The sequence below is a fragment of the Protopterus annectens genome, chromosome 2.part1 (assembly GCF_019279795.1).
Source record: "Protopterus annectens isolate FY-2018-M chromosome 2.part1, PAN1.0, whole genome shotgun sequence".
In the NCBI taxonomy this organism is placed as follows: Eukaryota; Metazoa; Chordata; order Ceratodontiformes; family Protopteridae; genus Protopterus; species Protopterus annectens.
In genome coordinates, this window is record NC_056729.1 from 1,098,216,898 (window position 1) to 1,098,230,355 (window position 13,458).

General features: G+C 40.3%; 1 protein-coding gene across 2 annotated transcripts in view; it reads right to left on the reverse strand.

The window, feature by feature from the left end:
• The window catches only part of ENPP4 (ectonucleotide pyrophosphatase/phosphodiesterase 4), a 455,810-nt gene extending 442,644 nt beyond the window's left edge, over positions 1–13,166 (reverse strand). The window contains exon 1 of one of the 2 annotated variants that reach the window (XM_044062646.1): positions 12,976–13,166. The gene's annotated coding sequence lies outside the window, so the exon portion shown is untranslated. The remainder of the gene's footprint in view (positions 1–12,975) is intronic. The other variant, XM_044062645.1, reaches the window with a different exon arrangement.
• Positions 13,167–13,458: the final 292 nt, after the last annotated feature.

Here is a 13,458-nt window from a genome sequence, read left to right on the forward strand (position 1 = left end):
GCTAAACTATTCATGTCCCATCTTACTTTTTTTCACTGCTTTTCACTGCTGTGCATAGTCATTTATCAATCACACTCTCCACAACTTTTATGCAGTGCAACATGAGTTTGTCTTTATACTGCCTACAGTTGTGAATATCCCCTTTGTTCTTGAATACCTGCACTAGTATGTTTATTATCCAATCATCTGGAATACGCCTTTCTCTTCATACTTCTATGGGTACTCTCAGGAGCCATTTCTCTCCTCTCTCTCCAAACACCATTATAAAATATTTCCTGTCATCTCAGAGTCTGCTGCTTTCCTTGCCTGCATTTTCCTTAGTGCTGTTCTTACTTCCTCTAGAGTGAGCTTTTCATCTTCATAGGTAGGTACTAGGCTATTGGCCCTAGGGCCCATACAAGCCTAGCCAAAAAATGTACCCTGGTTTTCGCCACCCAAGAAAATTATTTTCCTATGCCCCTGTCGAGCAGAGCCACAGAAGTGATCCCCGGGGTGAATTTCCCATTTCCCATCCAATCATCAAGATTTTTCTTGAAGAGTGCTAATGAGGAGCTCTGTTCGACATAGATAGGTAGTGTGTTCCAGAGTATGGGAAGTCTCTGGGACAGGAATCTATCCCTCCAGCATGTTCTGTTTATTGTGGTGACAAGGTTAAGGTCCCTAGAGCATGTAGCTCGGAGGGATTGGGATTTCTTTAAGTGAAGCATGTCCAACAGCTCTGGGTTTGACATAGCTTTGTATGTTAGGCAGAGATCGCCCCTGAGTAGGCGATATGCGATGGAGTAAAGCTGTAGTTTTTTGAGACTGTCTGCATAGGGCATCTGTTTGAGGCCAGTAATCCTCTTTGTGAAGTATTTCTGTGGTCTTTCCAGTTGTTGCAGATGTCTTGTGAGGTACATACCAAAAGGGGCGTTGTACTCTATAATGGGTCTAATGAGTGATGAGTAGAGGGGAACAATGACCTCTTTTTTCTGGATGAGAATCCTTTTGTGATGAGATGAGCCACGTAAAAGGATTTCCTGACCACTGTGGCGATGTGATTATCAAAGGAGAGACTACTGTCCACCTGTGTCCCAAGGTCTCATCACATTTTCGGCATTAAGTAGACTACCAGCTATGTGGTAGTTCATGGGTACAGAGTTTTTACCAAAGGGGAGGACAATACACTTTTTGGCATTGAGCTTCAGGCCATGGCTTTGACACCAGGAATCTGTCTCAGTGAGGCCCTTTTGTAGTTTGTCCACATCATTAGGAGTTTCGATTATGGCTCCTAGTTTGCAGTCATCTGCAAACTTTGTTAGCCAAAGACCTTCTGTGTTGGCCTGCACTTCAGAGAAGTAGATACCAAACAGGAGAGGACCCAGGACTGAACCCTGTGGTACTCACCTTGTCACTGGTCTGATGTCGGATTTGGAATCCGCTACTTTCAGTGTGGGTTCTGTCCGTGAGCCAGTTGGCAACCCATCTTATGACATAGGGATTTATACCTAGTTTAGTGAGCTCATCTATAATTCCAGAGTGGGGGATGGTGTCGAAAGCCTTGGCGAGATCTAGATAAGCTGTGTGAACCATTTTACCATCATCTATGGCTTTGGTGACTGCTTCAAAGAAGTCAATCAGGTTTAGGAGGCATGATCTGCCTTTTACAAATCCAAACTGAGTAGGGTCCAGAGTTTGGAGATTACCAATTTCCTTGTTTAGGAGTTCCATGACGATACGTTCCATGGCCTTGCAGACCAGGCTCGTCAGGCTAATGGAGCGGCAGTTCCCGGGGTCTGTCGTGGCTCCCCCTTTGTGGAGTGGGATAACTGTCGCGGTGCGCCATTCAGTGGGTACAAAGCCTGAGGTGAGGCTATGATTGAACATGGTACTTAGGTAGGGTGCCAGTTCATTCTGTAGTTCATGGAACGCAGCCTGGGATATTGTTAGGTCCCATGAATGCTGTGTTCTTGGCTTTGGAGAGTGTGTTTTTTACCTGTGCAGCCGTGATTATAGGAACTTTGCATTCTTCCGGTATAGAGATGGCCCTCTAGGGGGTGAGAGGGGGGTAAAGTTAGCACTGAACCTATCTGCTAGGATGTTGGCAATATCAGTTGGTTCTGTATATTTAGTGCCATTATGCTGTAACTCAGAGCAGATCTGAGTGTTCCCATTTAGATTCTGGACATAGCTATAGAATGCTTTGTGGTTGCCTTTAGAGTCAGTGGCAATTTTGTTTTCGTAACTAGCTTTGGAGGATTTTATGAGGGATCTCAACTTCTTACTGAGGTTGACCAGGGAGTTCCTCCAGTCATGGGATTTTACTCTTTTTTGCAACAGTTTCTTTCTTCTGTTGTAGAGTTTGTTTATGGCAGAGGACCACCAGACTGGCTTCCTTTTTTTGGAGGATAACATCTTGGTTCTATTAGGGATAGCATGATCCATGCACTCGTGTAAGTGCATTTATGTAGGATTCGGCAGTCATACATCTATTGTCCGTCTGCATGGGTGTCATGAAGTTTGCCACTTCTGTCTTAAGAAGTGTGAAGTTGGCTTTTGAGAAGTTTTTAACGATGGTTTCCCTAATTGGGGCTGGGGGTGGGATGTGGATGTCTAGGCTGATTAGCTTGTGGTCGGATCTGACCAACGAGGAATTGACCTCTGGTGTGGAACACCGGTTTCCCATGTTGGTGATGACCAGGTCTAGGATATTGCTGCCCCTGGTGGGGGTGTGAATAAGTTGATCCAAGGCGTTGGAATTTATGAATTCTAGAAAACGTTGAGCAAAAGAGTTGTTACATGAGTAGTTTTCCCAGTTAATGGTGGGATAGTTGAAATCGCCCATTATTAGGGTGTTGGGTTGTACCCTAATACTTTCCAGTGTATCAAGAAATGAGGAGTGTGAATCCTGGGGCATGGTGGGGGGTCTGTAGCAAGCTACAATTTGGATTGCGGTCTTGCCCAGAGTTAGTTGCACTTGGATAATCTCGGATGCAATATGCTGTGCAACTAGCCTGGAGGTGTGGATATCCTTAATGAATATGGACACGCCTCTGCCTTTAGTGCTTCTTTCTGGGTTAGGTGGCCGAAAGGTGTGGTATGAATTGAAGCCTGGTAATGCAGGGGTGCGATCTGGAGCTTTGACCCAGGTCTCTGTCACTGCACAGATGTCAATGTTCTCCATTTTAAGGAGTGCCTCAAGTGAGTTCATTTTGAGGTTTAGACTTCTAGCATTGAGTAGCATTACCCTCAGATTTTGCTTGCTTGTAATGGTTACGGTGGTGAATTTGTCATTTGAACCTTGCCTAAAAAAGGCACTATAGGGATGACAAGAGTCTTAGCCAGTATCTGGAATCCTAAGGGCGACAGGTGCAGGCCATCTCTGGCAAAGCATCGTGGACTGTCGATCATGTCGTCCCAGGCAGACAAATACTGGATCCCCTTAGAATATACTGGATCCCCTTAGTTCTTTCATTGTAGGCTGTGTGGGGGGCAGTACAGCTTATGGAAGACTTTCTTCATTCAGAAGCTACAAGAAGTACTCCTTCCATCTGCCTCTGATACCCTAAGAACTGGTAAGCAGGTTGTTCTCATTTATTACGAGGGGATGTCTGACTATCTTCTTCACGTTTCTGTCTTTGCCATGTAACCTAATACAGTTTCTTTGTGCCATCTACTAAGTCACCATCCAGAAGCTGGTGGAGTGCCTCTGACACCTTGTTCTTTACTACTGCAACTTCTCTATTAGCTTGGCAGTTGGCCAACCAGTATACCTTCTTAGCCTGGTCCATATTCTCCAATTTTATTCATGCACTCCTTTCTTCTGATGAGGTCCTTAATATCTGCATTCCACTACTAGCTTTTCTTAAGTGTCTTATTTCTATACCTAGCTTGAAGCTATAGCTTTTCTGTAGTTCTCACACGTGCTGTTTTGAGATGCTGCCATCCTTCAACTCCATCCATTTCATCTTCCTGAGCTGCTAGTGCACCGAATAATTCCTTGAACTCTTGTGCTCTCATTCCAGTAAACTTTCAGATCCTCACCTTACTGCATTCTCTGACCACAGCTTGCAGATTATTGTGGCAACCAGTGGTTTGTGCTATGGGATGACTGTTTCACTGGGGATGACTTTGCAATTGTTGGTTCTACTCCATTGCCCTTTCCTTACTAGGAGAAGTCTACTTTAGTTGAATGTTAGCCACACTTGTATGTGATCTTGTGACCATCTCTCTTGCTATGTGACCATGTGTTTAGTCACCATCAAGCCAATTGCCATTCAGATGTCACGAATATACCCTCCTTTTTTACTGTTGCCCTACCTATACAGGCCCAGGCAATCCTCCAATCCTGCTCTGCCCATCGCAATATGTGTATTTAGATCACCTATTACCAACACCAATTCATGTTGCCCTGCTTTGCCTAGTAGGTCCAGCAACTGCTTTCTGAATGTTTTCTTCACTATCACAACCCTGCTGTGAGGCATACACGATATAATGAATAGTGCCCCACTCTTACACTGGAATCTGACTGCCATGAGTCTGTCACTAATACTGCCCACATCATCTGCTCTCCTCCTAGGCAGTAGAATCTGGACCCCAAGCCAAGTGGCTTTGCTGCAATGCCCTTTCACCTTGTCTGCTGGATACAAAGGATGTCCATGTCATCCACTTCCACAGAGGCTAGCAATTCTTAGTTCATATTTGGTAGGTTGATTGGTTTTACGTCAAGCTGTCCCAGGTAACTCGAGCTGGGCAACTGAACACTGGACATTCAGTAGCTTATTTACTAATTGAGGCAGGGCTACTGAATTTCATGGTGGGCACACACTAGCCAATAGGGGCACAGAGTCTCTTGCATAGATCAGAGTAGACAAGGTTCTCCACCCACATATTGCCAACAAATGCCCATGCCCATTTGGTGACACCGATCAACACAGCCGAATCAAGTAAAGCCATATTTTACATCAAGCAGCTAGCCCTAACATGATGTTCAATCTGTGATCACGGTTCTCCTACCTTGAGAATACTGTGCACCACAGCTGGTGCCTAAAGTGATTGGTCTATACAACCCTTCCACCATAGGGCACTATCTAGAGTCTGTACTGTTGCCCACAACTCCATTATTAGGGGAGTTTAAGGTAGAAACACTAAGCATATTTTTTGGAGGAACCCCACAAAGGCACAGGGAGAACATGCAAACTCCATACAGCCATTGGCCAGAGGTCAGGATCAAACCCTGTACCTTGTGCATAGAATGCAAAGCCCTTAACAAATTTTACTGATTGTAAGTTCAGGAGAACACAAATAAAATGATTTTAAATTGTCATGTTGAACTAAACACTGCAATATTAAATAATTAATTTACATTTTTTTTTTCATTTTTTTTTAAATAAAAAACAAATACGCAACAATAACTACATACAATATATAAAGATTTTGCCCAAACTTCATGTAGGAATGGTCAAAACTATAAATTCTGAGTACATAATAATTCTTAAATAAGCAGAAAATATTAATAAATTAATAAAGCAAGTTCAGTTGCAAAATAAAAATAGATCACATTTGGAACTTCTAATTTTTTATTTTAATTAAAATTTCTGATACCTTAGGCTAAGGCTCAAGATTTGGTATTCCATCACCTAAATCAGTTGTAATTACCATATTAAGAATAATTCATAAGAAATTAATATAAAGAAATCAGACAAAGTTGGAGGATCATTGTGCATCAATTTCTTGCAATAGCTTTCCTAGCACTGGCTAGTACAAATCCACAATTACAGGTATTCACCTTGTTTTACTATTAAAAAGAATAGAGAGTCATATACCTTATAAAATGAAAATAATCTTATCAAACAATCTGACAACAAAAAAAAAAAAAATCAACCTATATCCAATAATTACAAAGCTCCTGACAACTGTACAAAATATGTACCTCCCTTTCTTCTAGACAACTAAAAACTAATTCTGAGAGAAAGAGCTTTTAATTTGGAAATTCTCTTACCTGAAATAATGCCTACAAGAAAATGGTTTTCTATAACAGCTTCATATCAACAAATGCTATGGAGTCAAAGGAAGATAAAGTAAACATCAAGCATGAGGTTAAATAACCCAAAGACAGACATGGTCTCCAACAGGAGGCCTGTAGTAGGAAATTGCCTAGCAAAAAAGGTCTTACACGCCTTCAGTAAAGCTGCAGTCACCAAATGAACTTGGAGAAGTGAGAGTCCTCAGTCAAGTAATTTAGAAAGGCAGTAAAGAAACAAAGGCATGACAGCAGAATTAAGGTCTGAGCCTTTACTCAAAGCCCCAAAAAAAACAAAGATCCATTTATCCAGGTAAATATTCTGGGTAAATGATCTTCAAGATAAAGTAATGATGGAAACTATTCCATCAGAAATATTCAAAACTAGAGAAACAAGGCTGTCAGTCTTCCTGAATTAAGATCCAGGTACAGAAGACAGCATGAAGGGCAAGGAAGAAGCATCCTGAAGGAAAATATCCTGAGATGTTTCTAAAGAAGGAAGGGATGCAGAAGAGGGAGCCAAGTCCATCTTGACCAAAATCATGCTATTAAAATGATTCTTTCACTTCAATGTCATTCTGAATTAATCTCGTCATCAGAGGAAATAACGGAAAAGCATAATGGAGTCCATCTAGCCAGTAGCAGACTGGGGTGTCTCTATTCTTCTTCTGATGAAGTCCACATATGGGTGGATGAAAGCGCTTGATCCGTGTTCTTATAACAACTTTTAGTATGGTTTTTAATGGAAGTTTTGCTGTGAGTTGTGATTTTTATTAAAGGACGTATTATTGTTTCCGCTGTGTGCTGGTTCCTTCAGGACTAGTGATTTTTTTAGTTGTATTGTCACCACCAGTTGGTGTCTCTATTCTTGCTTTCTAAAGGAGAAATCAAGGAAAAGAACTTGTGCCACTTGATGGTAGTTAGGCAAAGAGATTGTTATCTCTGGGAAGTCCAGTATATGATAATGTGTTTGCAACACGATTAAGAGACCACTCAGTAGACAGGAGAATGCAATCCTGGAATATTTTCTACCAAAGAAATAGTAGACGTGATCTATGCCTGGCTTACACTAGAAATAAATGAGAGTTAAAAGCCCCTTGTAAAGCTCTCACTGCCATTTATAAAATGGGGTAGGAATGCATTTCTTCTGTTTGTTGAAAAATCATGACACAGAAACAGAAATGTCCATTACTACACTATCATCTATTAAACTGGAACTTCCTAAAAATCCTTCCCTTAGAAATGCTGTAATTGAATTCAATGTTGTTGTTGTCTTTCGGCTTTTCCCCGGTTAGGGGTCACCACAGCAGAACTCCGGTCCACTAATGATTGGCAGTAGCTTTTCATGAACGCAGAGGTACCAGCTCGACCTTCAACGAAGGCACGCCCATTTACGAATGTCTTTTGAACGCCCACCCAACCGCGGGGAGGACATGCAGACTCCACACAGAAGGCATTCCCCAACACTTTTCTAAATATCCTAAATGGCCTTGCGCCTCCTAGAAGGAAGAGACTGAAAATAAATAATGCAAATAATGCAATTTGGCTATCCAAAAAGAGTAGAATACTAGGTAATGCAGGACAGAGAAAAGTATGGAAAGAATGGCAAAAGTATAAAACACCTCAATATCTTAAAAACATCTGAATGCTTCGCAATCATACTAAAAAAATCAAATAAATGAAAACAAAAAACTATACTATAATAACTTTCAGTATAATTTACTATTTATTGACCGGGAGAGTCCCCTGGGTCATCAACTCATTTTCACCGGAGGCCCGGGCAGAAAAGCTCCACAAAAATGAATACAGACTACACAAATTAAAAAAAAAATGAATACTGAACAAAACCCTAAATAATTTTGCATATCCGTTAAAGAAACCTTACATCTTGGCCAAAACGTCAACACAAACCCCTCTCCCAATAACTCACCACTCAAAAATGCAATACAATTCAACTCTTATTTTATGAATAGTATAGCATCTCTAACCAAGGATTCAACATCTAATCCCAACCCTGCCCAACAGCCACATATCACCACATCCACTTTCACCATCAAAACCTATGCCCAGATCCTACTTAAAACTACTCAAACTTAAACTGTGCACTTCTTCAGCTGATGACCTTCCAAGTGAGTACCTAAAAATAGCAGCCGATAGCACTGCCTATCCTGTCTCAGTGCTTATAAATAGCTCAGTCCAGGAATCCCCCATTCCCTCTCTCTTGAAAAAGTCACATATTACCCCTCTGCACAAAGAAGGAAATTCAGCAGACATTAATAACTTTAAACCTATAGCAATCTTCTCGCCTCTCCAAAACACTTGAAAAATGTATTTTATCTTGCCTCTCCAAAACACTTGAAAAATGTATTCAAAAACAACTTCTACAATAACTACTGCAGGAAGAACTCCTATCCCCTACACAACATGGCTTCCATCTTTCCTACAGTACTAACACTGCCATATATATATATATATATATATATATATATATATATATATATATATATATATATATACATACATACACACACACACACACATGTACACACATACACACACAAAATCAATAAAGCTAGAGATAACGGCAAACTAGTATCTTCTTTATGTCTAGACTTGTCTAAAGCCTTCAACATAGGCGGTAGTCTACTTAACACCGAAAGTCTGATAAGAGACTGTCTCTCCTACATCGCCACAGTAGTCAGGAAATCCTTCTATGTGGCACACATCACAAAAGGTTTCTCATCCAGGAAAAAAAAAAAAAAAAAAAAAAGGAGGTCATTGTTCCCCTCTACTTGTCACTCATTAAACCCATTATAGAGTACAACGCCCCTTTTGGTATGTACCTCACAACACATCTACAACAACTAGAAAGACCACAGAAATAACTCACAAAGAGGATTACGGGTCTCAAACAGATGCCCTACGCAGACCGTCTCAAAACACTCCAGCTTTACTCTGCTGCATATTGCCTACTCAGAAGCGATCTCTGCCCAACATACAAAGCTATGTCAAACCCAGAGCTGTTGGACATGCTCCACTTAAAGAAATCCCAATCCTTCCGAGCTACGCACTCTAGGGACCTAAACCTTGTCACCACAATAAACAGAACAAGCTGGAGGGGATAGATTCCTGTCCCAGAGACTTTCCATAGTCTGGAACAAACTACCTATCTATATCAAACAAAGCTCTTCATTAGTACTCAAAGAAAAATCTTGCTGATTGGATGGGAGATAGGAAATTCATCACAGGGATCACTTCTGTGGCTCTGCTCGACAGGGGCACAGGAAAATCATTTTCTTGGGTGGTGAAAACCAGAGTACCGTTTTGGCTAGGCTTGTATAGGCCCTAGGGCCAATAGCCTAATACCTACCTATGAACACAGTTTGTTACAGCAAACTTCTACTTCAAATGTCCTCACTAGGTCTCCCCCAGCCCACCCTCCTATGGTTTAAAAAGTTAATTATGCAACAGTTATCCACCAGTAAAATGGCACCCTACACTCTCCTTACCGCCCAGCTACCACCGGTGTACCACAAGGCTCTGTCCTTTGTCCCCTCCTCTTTAACATTTTCACAAACACCTTCTATACATCCACAAAACTGGCCACCCTAGCATAATACGCAGATGGCTCCACTATCTTTTGCACATTACACCTCAAAAAAATGTATTTGGAAACCATAACCAATATAAGCACTGGGTGCTCCCAAATGTGGTACAAGAAAAAAAACTTTGTATAGTCCTTCATAGCCAAGTAACAAAAGAGTAGCCAACCATTTCTCCCATTATTAACCATTAATCATTCCTTTCATAGGTTCATAGATTAGTACTAAGCTAACTGCCCTTGAAAGCCATTTTAAGCCTAGCCAATTATCCCTTGTGAGACTCAAACCCCGCACCTTGTGTTTGTAAGGTAAACACCTTAAGCATTAGGCCACCTTCCCAATCCTCAGGTAGCATCCATACTGTATACAGCTCTGTGAATCAGTGCCAGACATGCTATATCACACTGCCAATCACCAGTTGAGAATATACCACAAGTTAACCAAACACTAACAAACTTTACCCTGTATACCAGGATGCACTTCCCACAGCTTCAGTTTCTATAGCTTGCAACTCTGAACAAATCACTTAAAACAGTCCAAATGTCAAAAAAACTGGCAACTGTAGCTAACAGATCAGCTTACAATTAAAGAAAAGCTCAATAAATGTACGAGTTATATGCTTAAACAATAGCTGCAAATTCCTCGTTTCTATTACAAAACTATTTAGATTCTCTTTGACAATGAAAACAGTAAGGCCATAGTTTAACTTGTGTTTTTAAGTACAAGAACAGCATTACTTGTTTTCACTTTAATCACATGTATTTATGCATTTTGTGCAATACTGCTGTATTTTTTCTTTCAAAACTTTTTTAATGGAATACAGTGTACAATAGACATTCAGTTATTGGTAATCAAATAACAGCCAAAATGTTCTTACGTTAGCTAGTGACTTGAGAATAGTGAACCTTATGTATGCGAATGCAAGCAGCAGCATATAATTTCATATCATGGAAGTAAACAGGCATACATACTTTTTAATTATTCCACGCAAATGTAACATTACGTAAGACATACTGTTATTGATAATTGCTAAGGCCACCATTTCCTTTCTGAAAACTGTAAGAAAAATGCAATTTGTAGATAGGAAGCTACATACAATCCATCACTATTAATCACCAGTAAAGTGACCACAAGAAAGTTCTCAAGGTCAGGTTTCCTAGGAATATCAAGAGTAACTTCTAACAAAGTAAGCAACTATTGTGCCTGGCCTGCTCTGCCTTAATGGAAATGCTGCACATCTGTAAATCTAGTGGGACAAGACTGACCTGCTCTAGAGACATTAATCTACCCTGGAACATAAATAGAACCTGCTGGAGAGAATGATATGTCTCCCAGAGGCTGCCACTCCTCTGGAACAAACCTCCCAATTCAAGTTAAACAGAGTTCCTCAATGACCCTATTTAAGCGCATCTTGGACAACTGGATGGGAAGCCATAAATTCACCCTGGGGATTTCACCTATGTCCCTTTTGGATAGGGGCGGTCAGTGCTGATCATAAATTTACTCGCTAATATAGGATATATCTCTCGGTCTATGAGGGAACAAGGGTAAAACATGGCTAGGCCTTGTAAAGGCCCTAGGGCCAATAGCCTAGTAACCTCCTATGTTCCTATGACAAATTTACCATCTGAGTAGTCTATGGTCATTTACATTATATCATAATAAAGCAGGAAGTTAAAAGTATTTCTCTTTTTTTTAGGAACCAGTAACAGCTCCTATGCATCACACCCCAGATGCAACATCTACTAACACTGTTAAAAGTCATACATATCCAATGGTACAACTATTAACATAGTTTATTTTGAAGTCTTGGGAGTAGCTTACACAAACATGTTCAGTCAAGACAAAAACACTGGTGTGTTTATACAAACACTAACTGCTGTCTAGCTTTTCTAGATTAGAGTTGGGCTGAGACCGTGACCTTTATACTGGCACAACTACAGCATAAGCCCACTGTGACCACAAAGTTATCACTCATAGTAGCTTTTAGGTGGCCAAACCCTGAAATAAGTAGTGTGCCCACCTGCGTATTCACAAGCATGAACATTTTTTACATTTCTCATAAAAAATAAACTACCTGCCTCACAATACGCCTGTAACACAGGGCTAGCAAGTAAGATATACCCCCTATATTAATGCTATGACACTGTAGAACACCCCTTTAACTGCTGGTAGGACAATATACAGCATCCATCATATTACTGCTAGGACACTGTAGAACACCTCTCAAACTACTGTAGCACACCCCTTTAATTTCTGCTAAGACACTGGCACAAAATCTGCTCCAAAAAAGTATATTGTTTATCTATACAATCTATAGTCCATGTTTATTTACATCTGGTCCAAAAAAGTACATTGTTAGAATAAATATCTATACAACCTATAGTCCATGGTTATTTTACTTCTACTCCATGAAGACAAGAGCTCATCTTGGTGGTCATTATATGTGAAAAAGACTAGCTTGTGCTCAAACAAAGTGAATCAGCATAGCTTCTTTACTGCAAAAGTACGGAATATAATCTTTTCTACCCCACCCCCAACAGAATCAGGGACAAATGCAGAAATAATCAGGGACAATCAGAGACACTTTGAGAATATTAGTGCTATTAACTTGAGGCAATGGCAGAGACACTTTGAGAATATTTGTGCTATTAACTTGAGGCAATGGCAGATAAGATAATGTGAATTGATAAGCCCTTTTTCCCCAAAAAATGTATATAACTAATTATTTTCACTGCTGTATTTATTAAATGTAATTCAACTTTTTTCCAAACGTCACAAGTTTTAAGAGGGGTCTCCCTGAAAATTAGTGACGGTGGAGGGGTAGATCCCATGAAACTTTTAAAATATTTAAGATAACTATTTTAAAAAGAAGCCAAGTAACGAAATAAAATACTCCAGTCCTCAAAGTTACACTTCAACAGCTGAACAAACAAAACATCCTTCCCCTACACATTTCCAGATCCAACAATGAGAGTGTCGATGAAAATGTGTACTTATACTCCTACCAACATGGGTCTCTGTCAAAATGTGTACTTTCAAAGTAAGCCTTACACATAATCAGATTTGGTAATCACACCGGGTTAAACGGCATATGCAACAGGCAAAACTATTAAAGTCGATTAAGTACTACTTTCTGCCAGAAAACTATTAGAAGCTTTTCTCCGCATCACCATGTAATTATATGTACTTAGGCAGATGAGTAACTCCAACACCTGTTTATTAGTTTAGTGTTCCTCCTAGCTTCCCTTTAGATAAAAATTATTTATGCACCACGTAAGCTAACATAATACTACCAACACCTTAAACATAAATAATGATAAGTTACTATACCTAATTACGTTCCCCGTTTTTAAATTGTACAATACCTACCGCTGCAGCTTGTGTACAGTCAAAAAACGATTAAACAAATAATTCGAAAAACAGCTGTAAAATGTTACGTTCTGATTCCCCTCAGCAAAGTGCGAGAAGTACATCTGTTTTCCGCAAACTAACTAAAGTCCACCCCCTCGACGACCTAGAAAGCTCCGAGCTCCGCCCCTAGATGACCTAGACAGCTTAGAGTGACAGGAGGTCAACTAATTGAGAGCGAATGACTGAAACGAGGAATTCGTAACTTCCACACCTTGCATGGAAATAAATCATCACCTTTTAAACTGATGTGGGACTTACCAAGTATATCATTCAAGTTATCTGAGTCGTACTAAATTAAATTACAACATAAATAAAGATTAAAATTGGTTCTGTACTTCTGCAGAATGGCTGCATGTCTAATTAACTATGTATAGCGCAGCCGCGGCAGCACACTGTACAGTTCTGAGAAGTTTAGCTACCGGCCCCCGCGGTCTGTAACAT